At 40.3% G+C, this 19,382-nt stretch overlaps 1 long non-coding RNA gene across 1 annotated transcript in view; it reads left to right on the forward strand.

The window, feature by feature from the left end:
- Positions 1-12,169, forward strand: part of LOC119795633 — a 30,426-nt gene extending 18,257 nt beyond the window's left edge. Inside the window, exon 3 of the long non-coding RNA XR_005282348.1 lies at positions 12,022-12,169. This is a non-coding gene — a long non-coding RNA (uncharacterized LOC119795633). The remainder of the gene's footprint in view (positions 1-12,021) is intronic.
- The last annotated feature ends 7,213 nt before the right edge of the window (positions 12,170-19,382 follow it).

The raw sequence follows: 19,382 nt of genomic DNA on the forward strand, positions 1-19,382 counted from the left end.
AAAGACCTTATATTAATGGACTAGCAGTTAATCCTCATTACATATTGATACAACAGAACATACAGTAAAGTGAGTATTAAGTATTAAGGACTTCAAATCACCCCCCCCAACCTCCACCCCCAAATTTGTGAGCCAAATCTCTGAGTCTTTAATGTTTTATTTACTGTGAGCTGGTGAGCAGCAGTATGATAATTATTTGCCTCTACTGTGGGGTTTAGATGATCCCAGAGTCACACTCTCCTCTGTGACAGCTTGAGGATGAGATAGTTTTACACAAACGCACATATAGGCCAGCACATACACAATCACTCAGAAAAATATATAAACATGGTTGTAGACACACATGAAATCCAAATGCATTTGGGATGTTTTGCATGTTAGATATTAAGCGTGTTTGAGGTGTTTGGGGTTTAGAAGCAGAACTATGGTGGAGGAGATCAGATCCTGCAGACTGTTAAAAAATATGCCTTTTTTAAGTTTCAACTATACAAAGCAAATCCTCATAATTTACCAAAAAAGGGCTTTTGGAATATTTATGTTAGTTTTGCAGCAAATGAGTGAGCACTGTAATTATCACCAGTAAACGACTTCCCTCTTTAAATTTGTTTATTATTGCTTTTTATTTCTATCATCTCAAGCCCAAATCGAATGTTGTACCATTTGGTAAGATATGGCTAGATTTATTTCATTAAACACATTTGTTTATGTCTTTATTTGAATGTAATCCGTTTTTTTTATATAATGCCTTCAGATGGTATATGTTGCGAATTTACATTGACTTCAATCAGAAGCTAACTGTCTGCTGACTCCTCTGCCTCTGACTCTAAACTTCACTATCAATACTCAAAAGGAATTGTGTGAGAACATTACAGCTCACTGATAATCATGCTTTCTGAACAAGTGACTTAAGTTGGCACCCAAGTATTGTTGGTTGCCTATAACTATAGCTCCATTTACACTGTCCCTCTAAGTCGTGCTGAGATCATCCGAGCACGGTAACCGAAATAACTGTTGCGTGTAAATGGCACGCACACCTGAATCAACATCTGTCCTTATTTCCTGCACCTGGAAGCCCTGATTAGACTATCGTTTGTCGTATCCACTTCCCAAAATCCGACTCAGTCAAGTAAATTCCCCAAAGGCCTCCTTCTTCACCTGACTATCTGCAAACAACGAAATATCACAATGATAACAAAACAACAGTTCCTGAATGTTAAGGGTGCCACCATGTTGGCTTGCTTGTTTCCCTCCAAAGAGCAGTAGTACCATAGATCGCCACTAGGAGGTGAGGAACCGTGCTAGCGCAGTGTGTAAACGGTCGTAAGAAACTAAGCTCGGCACGGTTTACTGATCCAAGCTCACCACGGTTTGGTTTTCAAGGGGTAGTGTAAGATTAAGATTAGTGTCATGATCTTGGCACTGATGAGCGGCTTAATTACTTGATTCATGCCAGATTATTACTGTTCTCTCTAGCCAGTGGTGAGAGCATTTTTAGAGTTCCTTGGTATTTCTTATTCCCTGATCCTGACCTGTTCTGCCTCTCAGCCAGTGAGCCTGCCTGGTCCCGTTTGAACGGTTTACCTGACCGGGCTTCCGACTCCTGGACCTCTGAGCCTGCCTGTTCTGATCTGTTTGCCTGACCGGGCTTCCGACTCCTGGACCTCTGAGCCTGCCTGTTCTTATCTGTTAGCCTGACCGGGCTTCCGACTCCTGGACCTCTGAGCCTGCCTGTTCTGATCTTTTTGCCTGACCGGGCTTCCCACTCCTGGACCTCTGAGCCTGCCTGTTCTGCTCTGTTTGCCGGACCGGGCTTCCGACTCCTGGACCTCTGAGCCTGGCTGTTCTGATCCGTTTGCCTGACCGGGCTTCCAACTCCTGGACCTCTGAGCCTGCCTGTTCTGATCTGTTTGCCTGACCGGGCTTCCGACTCCTGGACTTCTGGGCCTGCCTGTTCTGATCCGTTTGCCTGACCGGGCTTCCGACTCCTGGACTTCTGAGCCTGCCTGTTCTGATCTGTTTGCCTGACCGGGCTTCCCACTCCTGGACCTCTGAGCCTGGCTGTTCTGATCCGTTTGCCTGACCGGGCTTCCAACTCCTGGACCTCTGAGCCTGCCTGTTCTGATCTGTTTGCCTGACCGGGCTTCCGACTCCTGGACTTCTGGGCCTGCCTGTTCTGCTCTGTTTGCCGGACCGGGCTTCCGACTCCTGGACCTCTGAGCCTGGCTGTTCTGATCCGTTTGCCTGACCGGGCTTCCGACTCCTGGACTTCTGAGCCTGCCTGTTCTGATCTGTTTGCCTGGCCGGGCCTCCCACTCCTGGACCTCTGAGCCTGCCTGTTCTGATCTGTTTGCCTGACCGGGCTTCCCACTCCTGGACCTCTGAGCCTGCCTGTTCTGATCCGTTTGCCTGACCGGGCTTCCGACTCCTGGACCTCTGAGCCTGCCTGTTCTGATCTGTTTGCCTGGCCGGGCTTCCCACTCCTGGACCTCTGAGCCTGCCTGTTCTGATCTGTTTGCCTGGCCGGGCTTCCCACTCCTGGACCTCTGAGCCTTCCTGTTCTGATCCGTTTGCCTGACCGGGCTTCCGACTCCTGGACCTCTGAGCCTGCCTGTTCTGATCTGTTGGCCTGACCGGGCTTCCGACTCCTGGACCTCTGAGCCTGCCTGTTCTGATCCGTTTGCCTGACCGGGCTTCCGACTCCTGGACCTCTGAGCCTGCCTGTTCTGATCCGTTTGCCTGACCGGGCTTCCGACTCCTGGACCTCTGAGCCTGCCTGTTCTGATCCGTTTGCCTGACCGGGCTTCCGACTCCTGGACCTCTGAGCCTGCCTGTTCCTGTTTTTGAATAATCCCACTGTGTGCTTTGCCTGAATGATGGGTCCTTCTGTTCTGAGTCCTGACACTTAGTCCCTCTTTAATCCGCTGATTAGTTCCTTTAGTCAGTAAACAGATGGAACTCAGTAATCTAGCACCTAGTTAGTCTTAACCATTACAGAACATCAGTATTCTTTTTAAATTATTTTTTAAAGAAAAATTATATTAGTATAAATTAATGCAGCACCTACACACCTTGTATTTGACACATATGTCAGTGTATCTGTCTGTACCTGACACTGCAGGCTGCGGTATATCTGCCTTCTCCTCCCGGCCTGAAACAGGATGCAGCAGTGGTCAACGTTTGTTTGGTTAAAGCTGCAGAACCGCAAGGTCAAATTTCAGAGACAGCAGAGAAAAAGCTGGACACGAATATACAGTAGAAGAAGAAGAAGAAGAAGAAAACTGAGAAGGGAAGAAGCCCCCATATGACACCTTTTTTTTCAGCATCCCTCAGAACCTGAGATACGGAGCACACACACAGAAACCCACACACCTTTGTTTACTAAACTTTCCGCCTTTGAAATATTTATTAGCACTGGGAGTCTCGGCGTGCCTGTGTGTGTCTGTGTGCCACTGTGTGTTTGTGTTTATGAGTGTGTAAAAGAGCAGAAGGGAGCCCAGGAGACTCCCATCCATCAGGGGAGCGAGCAGAAACCGTATGCAAGTGTGGAGAGTGCAAGAGATTGGGTCATACTGCTGTAACAGAGCCGACATGAGCAGACTTTGACAAAACTATCTTTCTGGCATGAACCTGGGGCTAAGCATGCCCCTAACCACCCTAAGACATATAAGTTAACATTTTAAAAAAATACATGTGAACATTCTCAAGACTCTTGCTGTTTGAGTTCCAGAGGTGAGTAACGTTAGTTAGATTTACTTATAAAATATTTGAAAAATAGTACTTTTAAGAGTAGTTTTAATTTTCATTACTTTTCGCTTTCACATATTGTTACTTTGGTAAAATTGTTTGCTCTACCTGCCAGGAGGAACTTGAACAATTCAGAGATCAGGCGAAAACGAGTAGCTGCTGCAAGTTATTTTTTTCTTTCCTAACTTACGGTCCTGGAGTAAATTCAGCACAATATATCAGCTGTGCTGCTGCCATCAACACCTTTGTTTATAGATGTTGGAGCTTGGCCTGTTTTCCAGTGTAGTCCTGTTTCTCTGACTGTGACTAACTGGATGTGCTCTCTTCATCCTCTGACGTGGGAGCTGGCTCAGAGCTCGTCTGCCTGGCTGTGTGTTTCCTGGACGGGGCCGCCTGTGGAGCTGGTTGACAGTTGCCTTTTGTATCTATGCTTCTTTTTCTATGTCTGCTTCTGTCTCCTTGAACCCCAGTGGGCCTCAGCAGATGGCCGCTCACACTGAGCCTGGTTCTGCTGGAGGTTTCTTCCTGTTCAAAGGGAGTTTTTCCTCTCCACTGTCGCTACAAGCATGCTTAGTGTGAGGGATTGCTGAAGAGTCAATGAGTCGATGCAATCAGCTGGTTTTCCTTAGATAGAAAACTAAAATCAATCTGACTGGATGATCTGGTTGAAATGTAAGGTGCCTTGAAATGACATGTGTTGTGAATTGGCGCTATAGAAATAAATTGAATTGAAAAATTGTTCCTCATTTAATGAAAGAAAATGTCAGAATGGCAATAGGAATAGTTTCAATCTGATAAAAGAAATGATACATAAAATATCTTTTAAAATAAACAAATGACAGTCAGACATTGTTTTTAAAATATGCTTCAATAGAATAATTAAACAAATAGAATTTAAAATTCAGAAGCAGGCCTGCACTATAACTCAACTTGATATTTAGCTGCAGGGAAACACTTAAATCATGTAGGATAGTGGGCCTGAGGACCGGGTCTAAGTCTGCTGTAAAGATTGATTTTTATAAGTTATATTAAGAAATGTGATAACAAAAGTGTTGTATTCTTATAATTATAAGCAAATTCTGGTATTCTAAAGTATAAAATAAAACAAAAAGTTTTTTTAATACTTTGGATTACCAGAATTTGCACTTAATTATCTGCAGTTTTATTATGTTTAACAATTTACTCTCATCAAACTGAGGATGTGCTTTTTATTAAGATCAGCACATCTGTATTAATAGTTATTAATAAAAGCATCATATTGTTAGAATCTGCACTATTGGGCAAATTTGTCTGCGCAAACAAGAAATGTGATTTCAGCCTCACCTGCTCAAAGCATCGATACACGCTGTATGCTAAGTATAAACATGTATAAGTATCACTATGCTGCGTATAAACTAAAGGAATTAAAGGAAAAGTCCAGTCAGCATTTTCCACCATAGTTACAAATCTTGGAGTTAGAATGGATTCTCAATTTACTTTTGAAAATCACATTAAGCATCTGTCTAAAATCTGTTTCCTTCATCTTCGTAATATCTCCAAAATTCGTCCGTTCCTTTCTTTTTCTGATGCTGAGACTCTCGTTCATGCATTTGTCTCCTCCAGGTTAGACTACTGCAACTCTCTGTTTGTTGGAATCCATAAAAAACATCTTCAGAAGCTCCAATACATTCAAAACAGCGCAGCCAGGATTCTCTTGAGGGCCCGCAAATTTGCCCATATTACACCTATTCTGCATGACCTTCACTGGCTTCCCATCACCTGCAGAGTTCAATACAAAATCGCGCTCATCACCCATCAGTGTTTAAACGGATCCTCACCGGATTATCTGAAGGACCTTCTCACTCCACATTCATCCACCAGATCTCTTCGATCACAAGACTGCAACTTCCTTCACCTTCCTCGCTCCAGATTAAGGTCCATGGGAGATCGGGCCTTCGCTGTCGCTGCCCCCCGTCTCTGGAACTCTCTCCCAGATCATCTGAGAGCTCCACAACCATTGAATGATTTTAAAAGAGGCTTGAAGACTTTTTTATTTAAGCAAGCCTATTCTGCCTCCACATGATTTTTATGTTGTTTATTTTTATCTTTGATTTTATTGACCACATGATTTTTATGTTGTTTATTTTTATCTTTGATTTTATTGACCACATGATTTTTATGGTTGATTTTTATCTTTGATTTTATTTGCACTGTGTAGCACTTTGAGATTTTTCTTAATGAAAAGTGCGGTACAAAATTGGATTTATTATTATTATTAATAATCAATGGATCATTATTGATACCTAACACTGATACGTCTGTGATTTAGTGGATTTCATGTTTTTTTTTTTTTAAGTTGATAATTTTCGTCTCGATCACTGAATCTGGGAGCGGCCATTTTTGCCCAAATATAGTAGCCCCTCCCTCCTGCCATCTTCCAGCAGTGACGTCACGGTGCGGTAAGCCTAGCGCCGTTCTCCCCGCTTTCCAAGCTAAATCAATGGGAACTACTAGACACATCTGCAATCAACAACAATTATTGAAGATTTCCAGAGGACTTCACCATTGAAATTCACCAGAGCTATAGTGAAACTGACAATGCCCACGTGCATTGCAGCTGGATGCTGGAATACATCGGGTAAAAGTGAAAAAAAGAGTTATTCCACCTTTCTGATTCCTGATCCTCCACGGACGGGTTGGTCGTTGGATCGCCAACTTGAAGAGGGAGGATTTGCCATCGAACTTCTGGCCAGAGAAAAAACCCGTAATATGTAGCCAACATTTGGAAGAAGAATGTTTTCAAGATGACTTGGATAATAGCGCGTTGTGACAAACACCAGATACAGCACTGGGACTTGATCAACAGCCGATACCGCACCGTGACAATGTCACTAACCAGTAGGTGGCAGTAGTGTTCTTTGACAAACATGGATGCCTCCAGTAAAGCACATTCACATGAAAATTACTCTGAATTAAAAACACTGATCATTTATTGAACAGGATGGAATCATTTCAGATTTAAAGAACTTTCAGAATTTGAATCCTGAATATGAGCGACTTTTCCTTTAATAAAACAATAATGAACATGTTAATGAACATTCAGTTTTATTGTATTCATTTATTTTAAAGGTGGTTTAAATTGAACAATATAATTTTACCAAAGCTATAAGTTGTTCATTGCATTTATCACATAAACTGATGGGGAAGAAAGTTTCTTTGGCAACTAGATTTTGCAAATAGCTCCATTTTAGACCATGCTAAAAGTAAAAGTTAGCCTGGGTGTCATTCCGAACTTAGTCCCGCCCACAAAGTTTGAGGTCAGGAAGTTCGGTCTGGCATTGCTCAATAGTAGCGCGAGTATGCTAGCACAATATCTGGCGGGCCAATCACATTGTCAAGGCGGGCTTTATACGATGATGGACAGATGATCAACAGTAACGTAATCAACCACGTGACCAAAGCGCGCTTGGGTGACAACAACAATGGCTGCCGCTGGAGAGTTGAGGTGAGTAGATTCTGCTATTAGGTCTGTTCTAGAAGATATCGACAGCAAATTAATTTTAAAAGAGGAACAGAGAAACGCGATCAAGTCTCATCTTCTTATTCTAGGTGTGAAACTGCACGCTTTGATTTTTGTTGACAACAACTATGCGTGGCTTAACATACGTCACGCACTCCGTTGCTCTTATTGGTTGTAGGTCTATCCAATTGAGTGCAGAGGCATTTTTTTTCCTGGTTCGTTCGAAACACGCCCCATAATCACAGCTCTATGGAGCAGCATCAGACTCATTCTGACTAGAATCGAGTAGGACTACGTCAGGCTAAGTAAAAGTGGCCGTCTTCCGTAACCTATAAACCTTTTCATGTCCTTAAAAAAGCGACGTCAGCCTCCATGTTCTGACCAGAGTTCCTGTGGAAGGTTTTACTTCCAGAATCATCGCAGGAAGTACCTATACTGAAGGGCTTCCTTTCATTTCTTATTAAAAACTCAGTTTGAGCCAAATAACTACAGTCGATCAATTTGGTTTAGAGAATGTAAGTATTCTGCATTCTGACTCAGAGGGACCTATGCAGCTCTTAATTCAATTATAGCAAAAAAGACCAGAGGTCCCACATTACTAAAACTAGTGAAAAAAGTGATCTAATTATTAATTTTTATTTAGTTTGGACAAACATTTCATAGTGATGCTACGGCGTTCTTGTTTTCCAGGCCTCTGAATGCTGCTGTCTGACTCTGAAAAACACTCTCTTCCTCTTTAGTTGGATTTTGTTTCATTGTTTTAATTTGCCAGCCCTTCCATTTCCCTTCTCTCTCCTGATTCTCATTGGACAATGAAATCTAGAGTAAAGTGGGACCGATCCTCATAAATCATTAAGCAAGGTTTGTTTTGCCTTGTGAATGTAATTAATACATAATTAATATTTAAAGATTGACTCATTTATCAAATTTAATTTCTCCACCGCAGCAGATACAGCGAACTGAAGAAAACACAAATAGAGGAAGGGTTTTTCTTTATGCTGTTTTTCTAAAAGAGGCAAGAATCCGGGATGGAAAAACGAAAAGGAAGGAGAATAAACAAAAGGCTGAGGGAGGGAAAGACAAATTAGCACTAATGAGGCAGCCTCTTAATTGGCAGACAGGTAGCAGTTCAGTCCCAGAGGTGGGCGGAGTTAAGTCAGAATACTTGCTGGCATAAATGAGTCTCTTTATGCCCCTTATTTGTTTTTAATTCCTTATTTTTAAACACACTGATGAATAAATTGCAACCTCTTATCTTGTTAGCTATTGTAAAGCTAAATGTTCTAACAAATTAGGTCATAAAAACTTAATATGAGGTGTATAAGATCATTCACAAAACAAATAAATAACTAGTCAGTGATCGGTGCAACTCAGACTGATTAATATGTACATACCAGAAAGTAATTGTTTGTTTTTTGGATGATTTTATACAACTTTTACTACATTTTTATGACCAAATAATTTTTGTAGAAAATAGATCATAGTATTCATACATTCTTTACATGTCTGCAAAGAAATAATTCATATTCAACAATTGTTACTAGTATCAACACATTTTTAGAACATTATTTGGGATTTTTTTTTTTATCTATCATTTCATCAGACTTTTAAATTACAACCAAAATTCAACCTTAATTTACTTAGTGGTGACAAAATATACATTATTTTGCTAAAAGTATTTGCTCACTGAACCAAATTATTGTAATCACTTATTCTAATTACTCCAATGGCCTCAGGTGAATAAAATTAAGCAGTTAGGAATGAAGATAGTTGTTAGAAGCACATGTGAAAGAATGAGTCAGTAGCTACGTTTACATGCGCAAAATTTCCCCGATCCGATCCAAACCTTGGTTGATCGGAAATTCAAAATCTCCGTTTACATGGACACTAAATGAAATGATCCGATCATGACGTGTGTATACATGTACCAAGCGTTGGATCAGATTAAATCTTTTAAGCATGCGCAGAACTTCCTGCCAAACTTGGCAGTTCTGTCTGCGTCTGGTTTTTGGGAGGCCTGACAAACGATGCGCTCGGAGCGAGCGGAAAGAAAAACGGAGAGAGGAGGAAAAAAGAGCTTGGCAGCGAAATGTCCGAGATAAAATGTAGAGAATGAGCGATTGAACCGGCGTGGGAGAGCGAGTGGGCTGTGGAGAGGAAGAAGAGGAAGAGGAGGAGGATAAATCCCTGCTTCCTGCAGCTTTAAATGAACTTGAGTGTATAAGTCGGCGTTCCTAGACTCCCCCCGCCATGTTGTTCACAGCGAGAGCGAGAGCGACCGGTGGTTTCCTGTTGTTGACAAGGCGGAAAAACGTCACGCTGACGTCGCACACATGCGCAGTGAAGATTATTTTACTCTTAAGATCCGAATGGGTGTTTACATGGACGCCAATCGGAATGGCGATCGGCAAAAACCACCTCTCTCTTTCGGAATTAAATTTAGATCCGATCGGACCGAATCGGATTAGAATCTTCAGTCTGAAATGTTTACATGAAACATTTTTGATCTGATCAGGCCTTCAATCCGATTAGTTGTGTCCATGTAAACGTAGCTACTGTCTGGACCTTATCAACAAATCCAGTCTAAATTTTTTTTTTATATTCCACATTTGATGGTCAGCTGTACCATAAGAAAATGGAAGTGGTTCAGAAAAATAGGAACTCAGCATCAATAAGGAGGCGACGTAAACTGATGGAGAGAGGTCAGCAGATGCTGAAGTTCATAGTGCCAGGAGGTCGTCAACTTTCTTTAGATTCATTACACCCAGCAGTCTAGTTTTAGAAGTAAAAGAAGGGGGACAGTGAAATTATTTATTTATTTTGGAAGCATACATAGCCTAACTAATCTAGTCTATTAACCTAAAGCAATATGCATGGTCTGGTTGTTCCATGGCAGGTGGTCATTCACCTTGACCAAGACACCTCACAGTAGAACTGCAGTCAGTCCCTGGCCTGGCAGAACGGAAAAAACGTCCCAAAATAAACACGTTCTATCAAAGAACCGAAGAAGTAATGGTGGACATTGCTGCTACAGTGAGTGAAGATTGCGACCAGGAAATGAATGGAGAGAGCGTGGGTGGGGAGGGGGGCTGTGAAGCTGAACGTAGTCCGATAAGACTCATTTTACAGCAGAATATACTAAAATATATCCATGTCTACTCAAGGTAAGGAATGATGAAGTTTGTATGGTTGTCTACGATGGCTGGGGGGGATCAGAACTCTGGCTGCAGCATTTTGGATCAGCTGAAGGCTTTTAACTACAGTTTGTGGACTTCCTGATAGTAAAGAATTACAATAGTCCAGCCTTGAAGTAACAAATGCATGGACTAGTTTCTCAGCATCACCCCTGGACAGGAGATTAAGAGAAGTTAAGAGTCATCCAGGTTTTTCTGTCTTCAGACATGCCTGTAATCTATGTAATGGGTTAGCTTCATCTGGATTTATAGACAGATATAGCTGGGTATCATCAGCATAACAGTGGAAATTAATCCCATGCTGTCTAATAATTCTACCAATTGGGAGCATGTATAAAGTAAAGAGAATTGGTCCTAGCACTGATCCCTGTGGTACTCCACAGATATTTATAGGTCTATAATTCACCAAGTAATCTTGGTCAAGAGATAATTTGTTAAGTAAAGTTTTAATTCCAGCAACCTTAAAAGCCTTTGGTACATATCCCTGTAACAGAGATAGATTAATCACATCTAGAATGGAGGAGGAGATCAAAGGGAATACCTCCTTAAATAATCTGGTTGGAACTGGATCTAACATACAAGTTGAAGGCTTAGATGAAGACAATAGTTTTGCTAACTCAGAAAGTTCAACTGGATGAAGGCAGTCTAAACCCGGTTCAGATTCCATGACTACCTCAGATGCTGCCCCACCATTCGGAGGTGTCTTGATTTGGTCAAAATGTTTGGCATGATTCACAAGAATCAAGGACTCGTTTTTTTAATTTAAGATTTATATTATTAAAAGAATTAAGACTCTCTTCATGCTGAATGTTTCTAATTTGCTCTGGAGCAGATAAAGGCCCATAGCAACATAGATCCTCTGTCTTGTCTAACAGTGACGCAAGGTGCTTCCCCACAACATTATACTTTGTTTTTCTCCCGACCAATCAGGACAGTTAGTTGAAGACAACATCCATCTTAGTCTCGTCCACAATCCCTCTGGTCCAAATCAAGTTTCAGAGGCATGAGTCAAGTCTTAAAATAAATAGTGATTATCTTTTTGAACAACCAGGAATTTAAATTCTCCTCTTAGTGTTTTCGATTCGTTTTCACAGGTAAAAACTGGTATAAGGTAAGATTATCGACATCGGATTGTAGAGAAGAAGCTGCAGCTGCATTTAGGCAGTAACAGTATATGGCTACTGTCAGAATATTTCAGTCTTTTTACATTTCTATATGTATTTATTGCCAAAACCTTAGTATGAAAAAAAAACCTGAAAATGATAAAAAGTTTAAAGATTGTTGTTTGCAGATTTTTTTCTTGGATGGATGGATGGATGGATGGATGGATGGATGGATGGATGGATGGATGGATTGATGATGGATGGATGGATGGATGGATGGATGGATGGATGGATGGATGGATGGATGGATGGATGATGGATGGATGGATGGATGGATGGATGGATGGATGGATGGATGGATGGATGGATAGATAAACATGTTCATCATAGTCCTCCCTTGCTTTGCTCCGTCTTTTGTTTGCTCTTTCTCACTCTTGTTCTCCTCCTAATCCTGCTTCCCATTTCTGGTCGTTTTCCCCAGGAGACGCCATGAGAGCGAACGCTCGGCCCGTTAAGTAGGACCACTTTATCCTGTCAATACCTTCAGCAGAGCGTTATTGACTTGAACTTTGAGAGAGTCGCTGTGTTACAAAGGAGGGAAAGAAAGACTTGAATACAAAAATGTTTAAAGGGGGAAAATGATTTGTTGATGTTTTTAAAGGAAAAGATACTTTAATCAGTTTTTTTTTTTTGCTGTGATCAATGCTTATCAATTCATACATTTACATATTAATTCTGATGTTATCTTGTTATTATAAAGTCTTCATTCAGGCACTGTCAGCCTACTGGTCTTAAATTAATGTTAAAATCTTTGACAAGTGTTCCTTATTTTCTTTGTAAGGTTGGTTTATATTTGGAGTGTTTCATTATTTAATTTCTACAAATGTTTTTGATTTTTTTCCACCTATGATGTTTGCTTTCCAAGCGAAGAGTCTCTTTAAATGTTTGATGCAATCTCAAAATGTTGATACTTGTGTAATTGTTAATGTCTCTTAAATTCTTAAAATAACTGGACTGCTAGTAATTTAAGCTACAGTAACTGGGAGGTTTTTCATATCTTTTTAAAACAATCAGATTTGTAAAATCATGGAGAGAAAAAAAAGTAAACTTCCTCCGGCAAATACAGTATATTTGTGTTTCCTTGCACACAAAAGAAGTAAATATATTTATTGATTAATTATCTATTTATAATTGACACATAACAATATATAGTAAGTAAGATTAAATTGCATTGGTATCCCCATATACAGAATACAACCTGCTTATCAATAAAAACAGTGTCACTTGAGAAACGTAAGAAGACAAAGTGCTAATTTATGCAGCAATTGTTGGTTTGTAAGGTATGTGACATATATATATATGAAAACCTCAGTGTGCCATTTTAACTTCTTAATCTCAATAAATCTACAATCTACAATAAATATTATGAGACACAAGCATAAAAGCAGCTAAAATGATAAATTCAGGTTTTAGTTTTTTTAGTTTTATTTTTTGCATTTAGTCCAAGAGAATATACATATTTCAATTAATAATTTTATTTAAAAGAGTAGCAACATTTTATGCTCCTCACTACTTTTTAATAATTTTGTAGCAAAACTCTTTCAGTCAGTTAAATAACTGATAAAAATAAAACTTTTGAAGGTCTAATTATTTTAGAAAACAAGAATCGTATTCTATAATACGTTTGATTCCTCTGATTAAAAGTCTTTTAAGGCAATAAATTGCATCATGGTGATTTCCACTCTATTTTTTTTTTTTTTAGGAAAAACATCACTATAATAGGAAAAAGCAAATTAAAACATATATTGGAGTTTATCTGCCCTTTTCTGGAATATATTTCTCTCACCTGAACACCCAGATTGTGATGCAATTATTATCCTAAAAAGCGTGTTGTTTGTGTTGCATGATTCAAATTATTAAAGGATCTGCAGCTTGAGTTGTCAGAAGTAATGACTTTTATACAGAGGTCAGATTGGACAAAATATGAAAAAATAACACAATCAGCCATTCATGTCCAGAATAATGACATGTACATGTGATGATGGGCAAGCACGCCTGCCTGAGCGAATGTCAGAAGAGAAGGAGCTTTTTACTCACACACACACTTCCTGAGTCCACGGCTCTGATGAAAGCAATTCCAAGCTAATGGATTAATTTCATTCCGCTGCTTTCTGCCGTGCTGAGGACAATTAGCCTGGAATGGAGCTGTGAATATTTAATGAGAACCATTGAGAGGTAAGATGGGGAGGGGGGGTTCTGCAAATAGGGAGAGAGGGAAACCTGGAAGAAGAGAGCATGTCAACTGAGAGTGAAAAAAGGACAAGACAATGAATGTTAACAAGAAAAGGGGAAATTATGAAGGATTTCTTTGAGGAAAACGTTAAAAGTACTTTGTGAGAAATAGAGATATGTCCAACTGTTACTACTGGCATTCATAACCATATTTAAATCATTGTTTAGTGAATAATAAGGGTTAAAAGTGATAGATTATTAAATATAATTTTTAATAAAAACCCTGGATTGAGGTCATGTGTCAGATGTCCAATCATTCTCATTTCTATCATCATTTAAAACAGTTCAGTCTAAGTTTACTTTGTTAAATCTCCAGAGGACTTAAGTGAAAGTATCAGCAATAGACTATCCTACACTCTATGCGTATTTCCTGTTTGGTTCTTTACCGGCTGGTTTTGTTTGTCTGGCCGCCATTGTGGAAAACGACTGGTGAAGATGGAGCAGCTAGCAGAGCGAGGTGCGCGAGAACGCTAGGACCTTTTTTCCACCTGGATCCCCGCTCTTTCTGTCCTCATGTCCCTCCGTTGTCGGACAAACTTGCTCCCCCTTCCTCACCGCCTCGGCCGTATCTAGACCCACAGCTAGTTCCTGATTGGCCCTCTGGCGTAGTGGCGTGGAACAATAAAATACCTGCGACAAGCTAACTGCGACGCACTGCTGTATTATCGGCCCTTTAGAATCAGAATTGCATGCTCTCCAATGACAAAGTGTAACCATTTTTTTTTTTCAAATGAGTGTTTCTGAAATACTTATGACTAAGACCCATTCAAAATTCTAAATCCCAAAATACTTGTAAAAGGAATATGAGCTGCAGCTTCTTCCGGAAAGGTGCATTACACTTTGTGACAAATTACGATAGCTGCTGACAAACCCACTTTTTAAGTCATTTGAAAGAGCAAATTCCACCTCCGACAAGGAGATTTTTAGCTAGCTCCTCTTCCTCTTCACCAGCATTTTTAGCTAGGTTTATATGTGTGTGTGCGTGTGTGTGTGTGCGTGTGTGTGTGTGTGTTTGTTGGTTGAAGAGCATCGATATCCCAATCCTACAGAGCTGAGGTCTTCAACAGGGGGTCCGCGACCCCTAGGGGGTCCACAGAGGTACTGCATGGGGGTCGCAAAAGTCTTGGTTGATTACTTTCTTTTTATATTCCTCCCTGCAATTTTTGCCACTAATTGAAATGTCTTTAAATCCACATTAACATGAATCCAACAGACTGTAGTAAACAGATAAATGGAGGCAGAAGATGTCTTTCAGTCATCAATGCTCACATTCAGAGACACACAGGAGCTCTTTCAAACTGGACACCGTTTCATTCACAACACCTGTCCCATCAACCAGGAATTAGAAATACTCTAAGGCCCCGTCCACACGAAGTCAAAACGAACATGAAACGCTAATGTTTTCCAGAACGTTTGTCTTAAAGACGGAGACGTAAAATAAATGTGATCGTCCACACGAATGAATGAAAAAGCTGCAAAATGTATGCCAGGCCTGTAAGTGGCGCTGTGGTGCCAAAGCAAAAATAGGCGACGAAATGTAGGGCATGCGCAGTAATATTTATACATGGTTGCCCTGCGGGTCCATTTTGGTGGTTCAGTCAAATTCAGGTGCTGAACTATGTGGTCGATATTGCTCTGTTCTTCCTGGAGATATTCCAGAAGAAGAAGATTCTGTTGTAAGCCCGACAGCAGGGTGAGTAGCATGAGCAGCAACCATTCAACACAGTACGGCGCCATTGTTGTTGTGATACTGTGTCGTGCATGCGTGTTTAGAGGCGATGCTATGACGCATGCGTGTAAGAATAAAAATGCGGTCAGACCTTAAAGATGGAAACGCGAAAACGGCGTTTCAAAATCTTCCCACTCTGAAGGCTGAATAAAAAAAAGATCGTTTACAGACCCCTGAAACGCCGGCTTCGTATGGATGAGAGGCTGGTTTGGTGAAAAATTTGTGCGTTTAGGCCAGTGTTTGGCTTCGTGTGGACGGGGCCTAATAATCCCAGGGAGGGATTACTTTAGTTACATTGCTCAATATGTAATTTGGGCTACGTTCACACTGCAGGCCTTGATGCTCAATTTTTATGTGAAATCCGATTTTTGTTTACGTTGCTGTTCACATTTCCAAATATATAAAGCGACTTGTATGTGATCTCCTCTGTTAACTGCAGTCATACAATGCAAGGGTCCTGCATGCAAGTAGAGAACGCGATGACGTCACAGGCCAACCTGCTCTATGTTTATGGAAGTAAACATGGATGGTAGTGCCGGCGCGCATCTATCAGTCTTTTCCAACCATAAAATCACAATCTTTTCAAGATGGTTAAACATAAATACTGCTCTCCGCATCATCATCTGCCATGGTTGTTGTTTTTCTTGCAGCTTCTGCGCAACAAGACGCAGAATAGTGACCTTTGTCGGGTATTAATGACGTTCAGGTCACAGGTCGAATTTAAAAAGATCAGATTAGGACCACATAGCCAAGTGGCCTGGGTCGGATTGGAAAAAATTGGATCTGTGTTGTCATGAAAAGATCAGATACAGGTCACATATGGGCAAAAAAAATCTGATTTGGGTCACTTCAGGCTGCAGTGTGAACGTAGCCAGAGTGACTATAGGACCAGTTTGATATAACAATATATATAATTAGGGGGTCCCCGCTCCATCTCGCCATCAGTTTGGGGTCCTTGGCCTGGAAAACGTTGAAGATCTCTACAGTGGGATTTTCCATAAATAGCCACATTTTGTTTTTCTTTGTTTTTTTTTTTAAGAAAGTTTGATAATGTTGACTAGGTCTGATTTTTCTTCTCAATTTGTTTGAAAATGTAAAACTTTCATCTCATATGGTAAATTTATTCAGAATCTTCCCAGCTTCTTTAGCTCTGGGATTAAAACTGCAGAGAAACAGTTTGGCCAAATTTTGGACCCAGTAAAACTTGAAACTTTCCACCTTGAGCTCAACTTTAAACCTTTGCAGCAAAAGACTATAAGAGAATGTAGAAACAGAGAGTTGTGTACCAGTTGGCATGCATTGGCACCTCTGTTCCTTTTTTTAAGTGTGTAACTTTGTGTAACTTTTGTCACCTGAGGATTCAGCTGAGGCAAATTCACAATTACTGTGAATACAAGAGATGATGCTCGCACGCGCCTCTCATCAGGTGGACCTTTCTCTTTTTTTGCCCTGAGGTGACAAACTGTGATGGCTGCACCGTAGCCTGTCGATCAAAATCCCCCAAAGTACCTAAAGGTTTCAAAAAGAACAATTGCAAGCTATCGAGCAGAACAACAGTGAGAGTCTGATAAAAGTACAGCCAGGTATGAGGATGATTGGTGGCTGGAGGGATATGGGAAGTCCTGGGGATTATTTGGGAAACAAACTTTTTTTACATTTATTTTCTCAAAAATTAGTTTTATATATATTTTTTTTTTCATATTTGCCGATAATAAATTAAAAATTTTCTATTATATCCTATTTGAGTTTCATGAAGCATAAAATTAAGAGCAAACAGGGAATTAAGTTATATTCTCTTTCAATTCTATTCAGTGTATTTCTATAGCTCCAATTCACATCATGTCATCTCAGGTCACTTTCCAGTTCACCAGATCATCCAGTCAGATTGATTCAAAGTTTTCTATCTAAGGAAAACCAGCTGATTGCATCGACTCATTGACTCTTCAGCAATCCCTCACACTAAGCATGCTTGTAGCGACAGTGGAGAGGAAAAACTCCCTTTGAACAGGAAGAAACCTCCAGCAGAACTTTGCACCTCAAACTTACAAGAATCATATACAAAGCCGTTGGGGAAAAAATCAATCCATAACATAAATATGCTCTGGATAAAGAGGCTGATCTATTTTAGATACTTCTCAAAATGCAAGGAGATAAAATGCTATTCAGGGAACCCGTGGCGGCTGGTGGAGTTTTCTCCAGGGGGCGCAATAAATTCAAAATAGATGTTTAGCAAAACCAATCAGACCTATACTAACTTATCCCACCAGTATATTTATATGAATGCCAACAACAAAAACATTCTAAAAATACTTTACAAAAACATAATTTCATGTACAGGTTTACTTTTTGCACATAGATCTTGTCCTTCTGATGCTTTGTGTAGATAAATCTGTTTTACATGCTCCAATATTGTGTCACCAACCTAAAAAAATGATGTACCAGTTTAATAATGGAGAAGCTATTAGTCAGTTTATATCAATGTCAATATCTAAAACTAGACTTAGACAGACTATTCTCATTTTGTAGACACTCGGTGTATACAAAAATACATTTCGTTCAGTACAGCTCTCCAGACACTTTCATTTAGACCGGAGGTCTTCAAAAGGGGGTCCGCGACCCCTAGGGGGTCCACGGAGGTTCTGCATGGGGGTCACGAAAGTTTTGCTTGATTAGACTTTTTTTTTTATTTCTCTCTGCAATTTTTTCCACTCATTGAAATGTTTTTTAAATCCACATTAACATGAATTCAACAGACTGTAGTAAACAGATAAATGGAGGCAGAAGATGTCTTTCAGTCGTCAATGCTCACATTCAGAGACACACACACTGCAAAAACTGTTAATCTAATTTAGTAATTATTTCTTAAAATAAGTGGATTTTTTCTAAAATTGAGCAGACACTTTGGCAATGGAATAAGACCATTAACATTTAAAATAAGAAAAAACACCTGAAGTCTCTTATTTCAAGGGCACAATATCTAATTATCTTATTTCAAGGGTAAAAATGTTCATTCCATTTGCAGATCATTTTATTTTCCGGCTTAAATTAAGGGTGAATACATTTATTTTAAAACATTTTTACTCATTAGCAGAATGTTTTTCCAGTGCAGGAGCTCTTTCAAGCTGGGAACCGATTCATTCACAACACCTGACCCATCAACCAGGAGTCACAATCAGAAATACTTTAATAATCCCACGGAGAAATTACTGTCGTTACATATAGGACCAGTTTGATATAACACAATTGAATACAATATATATAATTAGGGGGTCCCCGCTCCATCTAGACATCAGATTGGGGGTCCTTGACCTGGAAAACGTTGAAGACCCCTGATTTAGACTATATATTATTCAGGGTTATGCATCTCTTCCATAGAGGATCTTTGTGGAGAACCTGGTCAGCCTACACAGGTGGAGATGATCTTTCTCATCAGTGCTGGGCTTAAAAGCCTTCACTCAGGGCTGGTTTCTTTTGTTGTTGATGTTGTTCTGTTGCTTTCTAGTCTCTTGATTCCTTCCATTATTTTATCCATGGGCGTAGGTTTGCATAGGGACCATAGGGACATGTCCCTACCAAAGTTTTGAACCGACCTAATTGTCCCGACCAATAATTGGATGTGAGCAACATGTTTATAATTTACAGCAGTAGTTGTTGCAGCAGTGGCTTCTTTTCCTCTCGCAGCTCCTCTGCTTGCTCTCTCCTGTCCCTTTAATGTAGCAGCGCATGGAACTGTGCTGCGCTGTTTAACTCAACTCTCATTGGTTGTTCTGCCTTAGGTTCCGCCTTCTCTCTCTCTGATTGGCTGTTTTCTTGTCTGCGTG

The sequence above is a fragment of the Cyprinodon tularosa genome, unplaced genomic scaffold (genome assembly GCF_016077235.1).
Source record: "Cyprinodon tularosa strain WSP-4 unplaced genomic scaffold, ASM1607723v1 ctg518, whole genome shotgun sequence".
Lineage (NCBI taxonomy): Eukaryota > Metazoa > Chordata > Actinopteri > Cyprinodontiformes > Cyprinodontidae > Cyprinodon > Cyprinodon tularosa.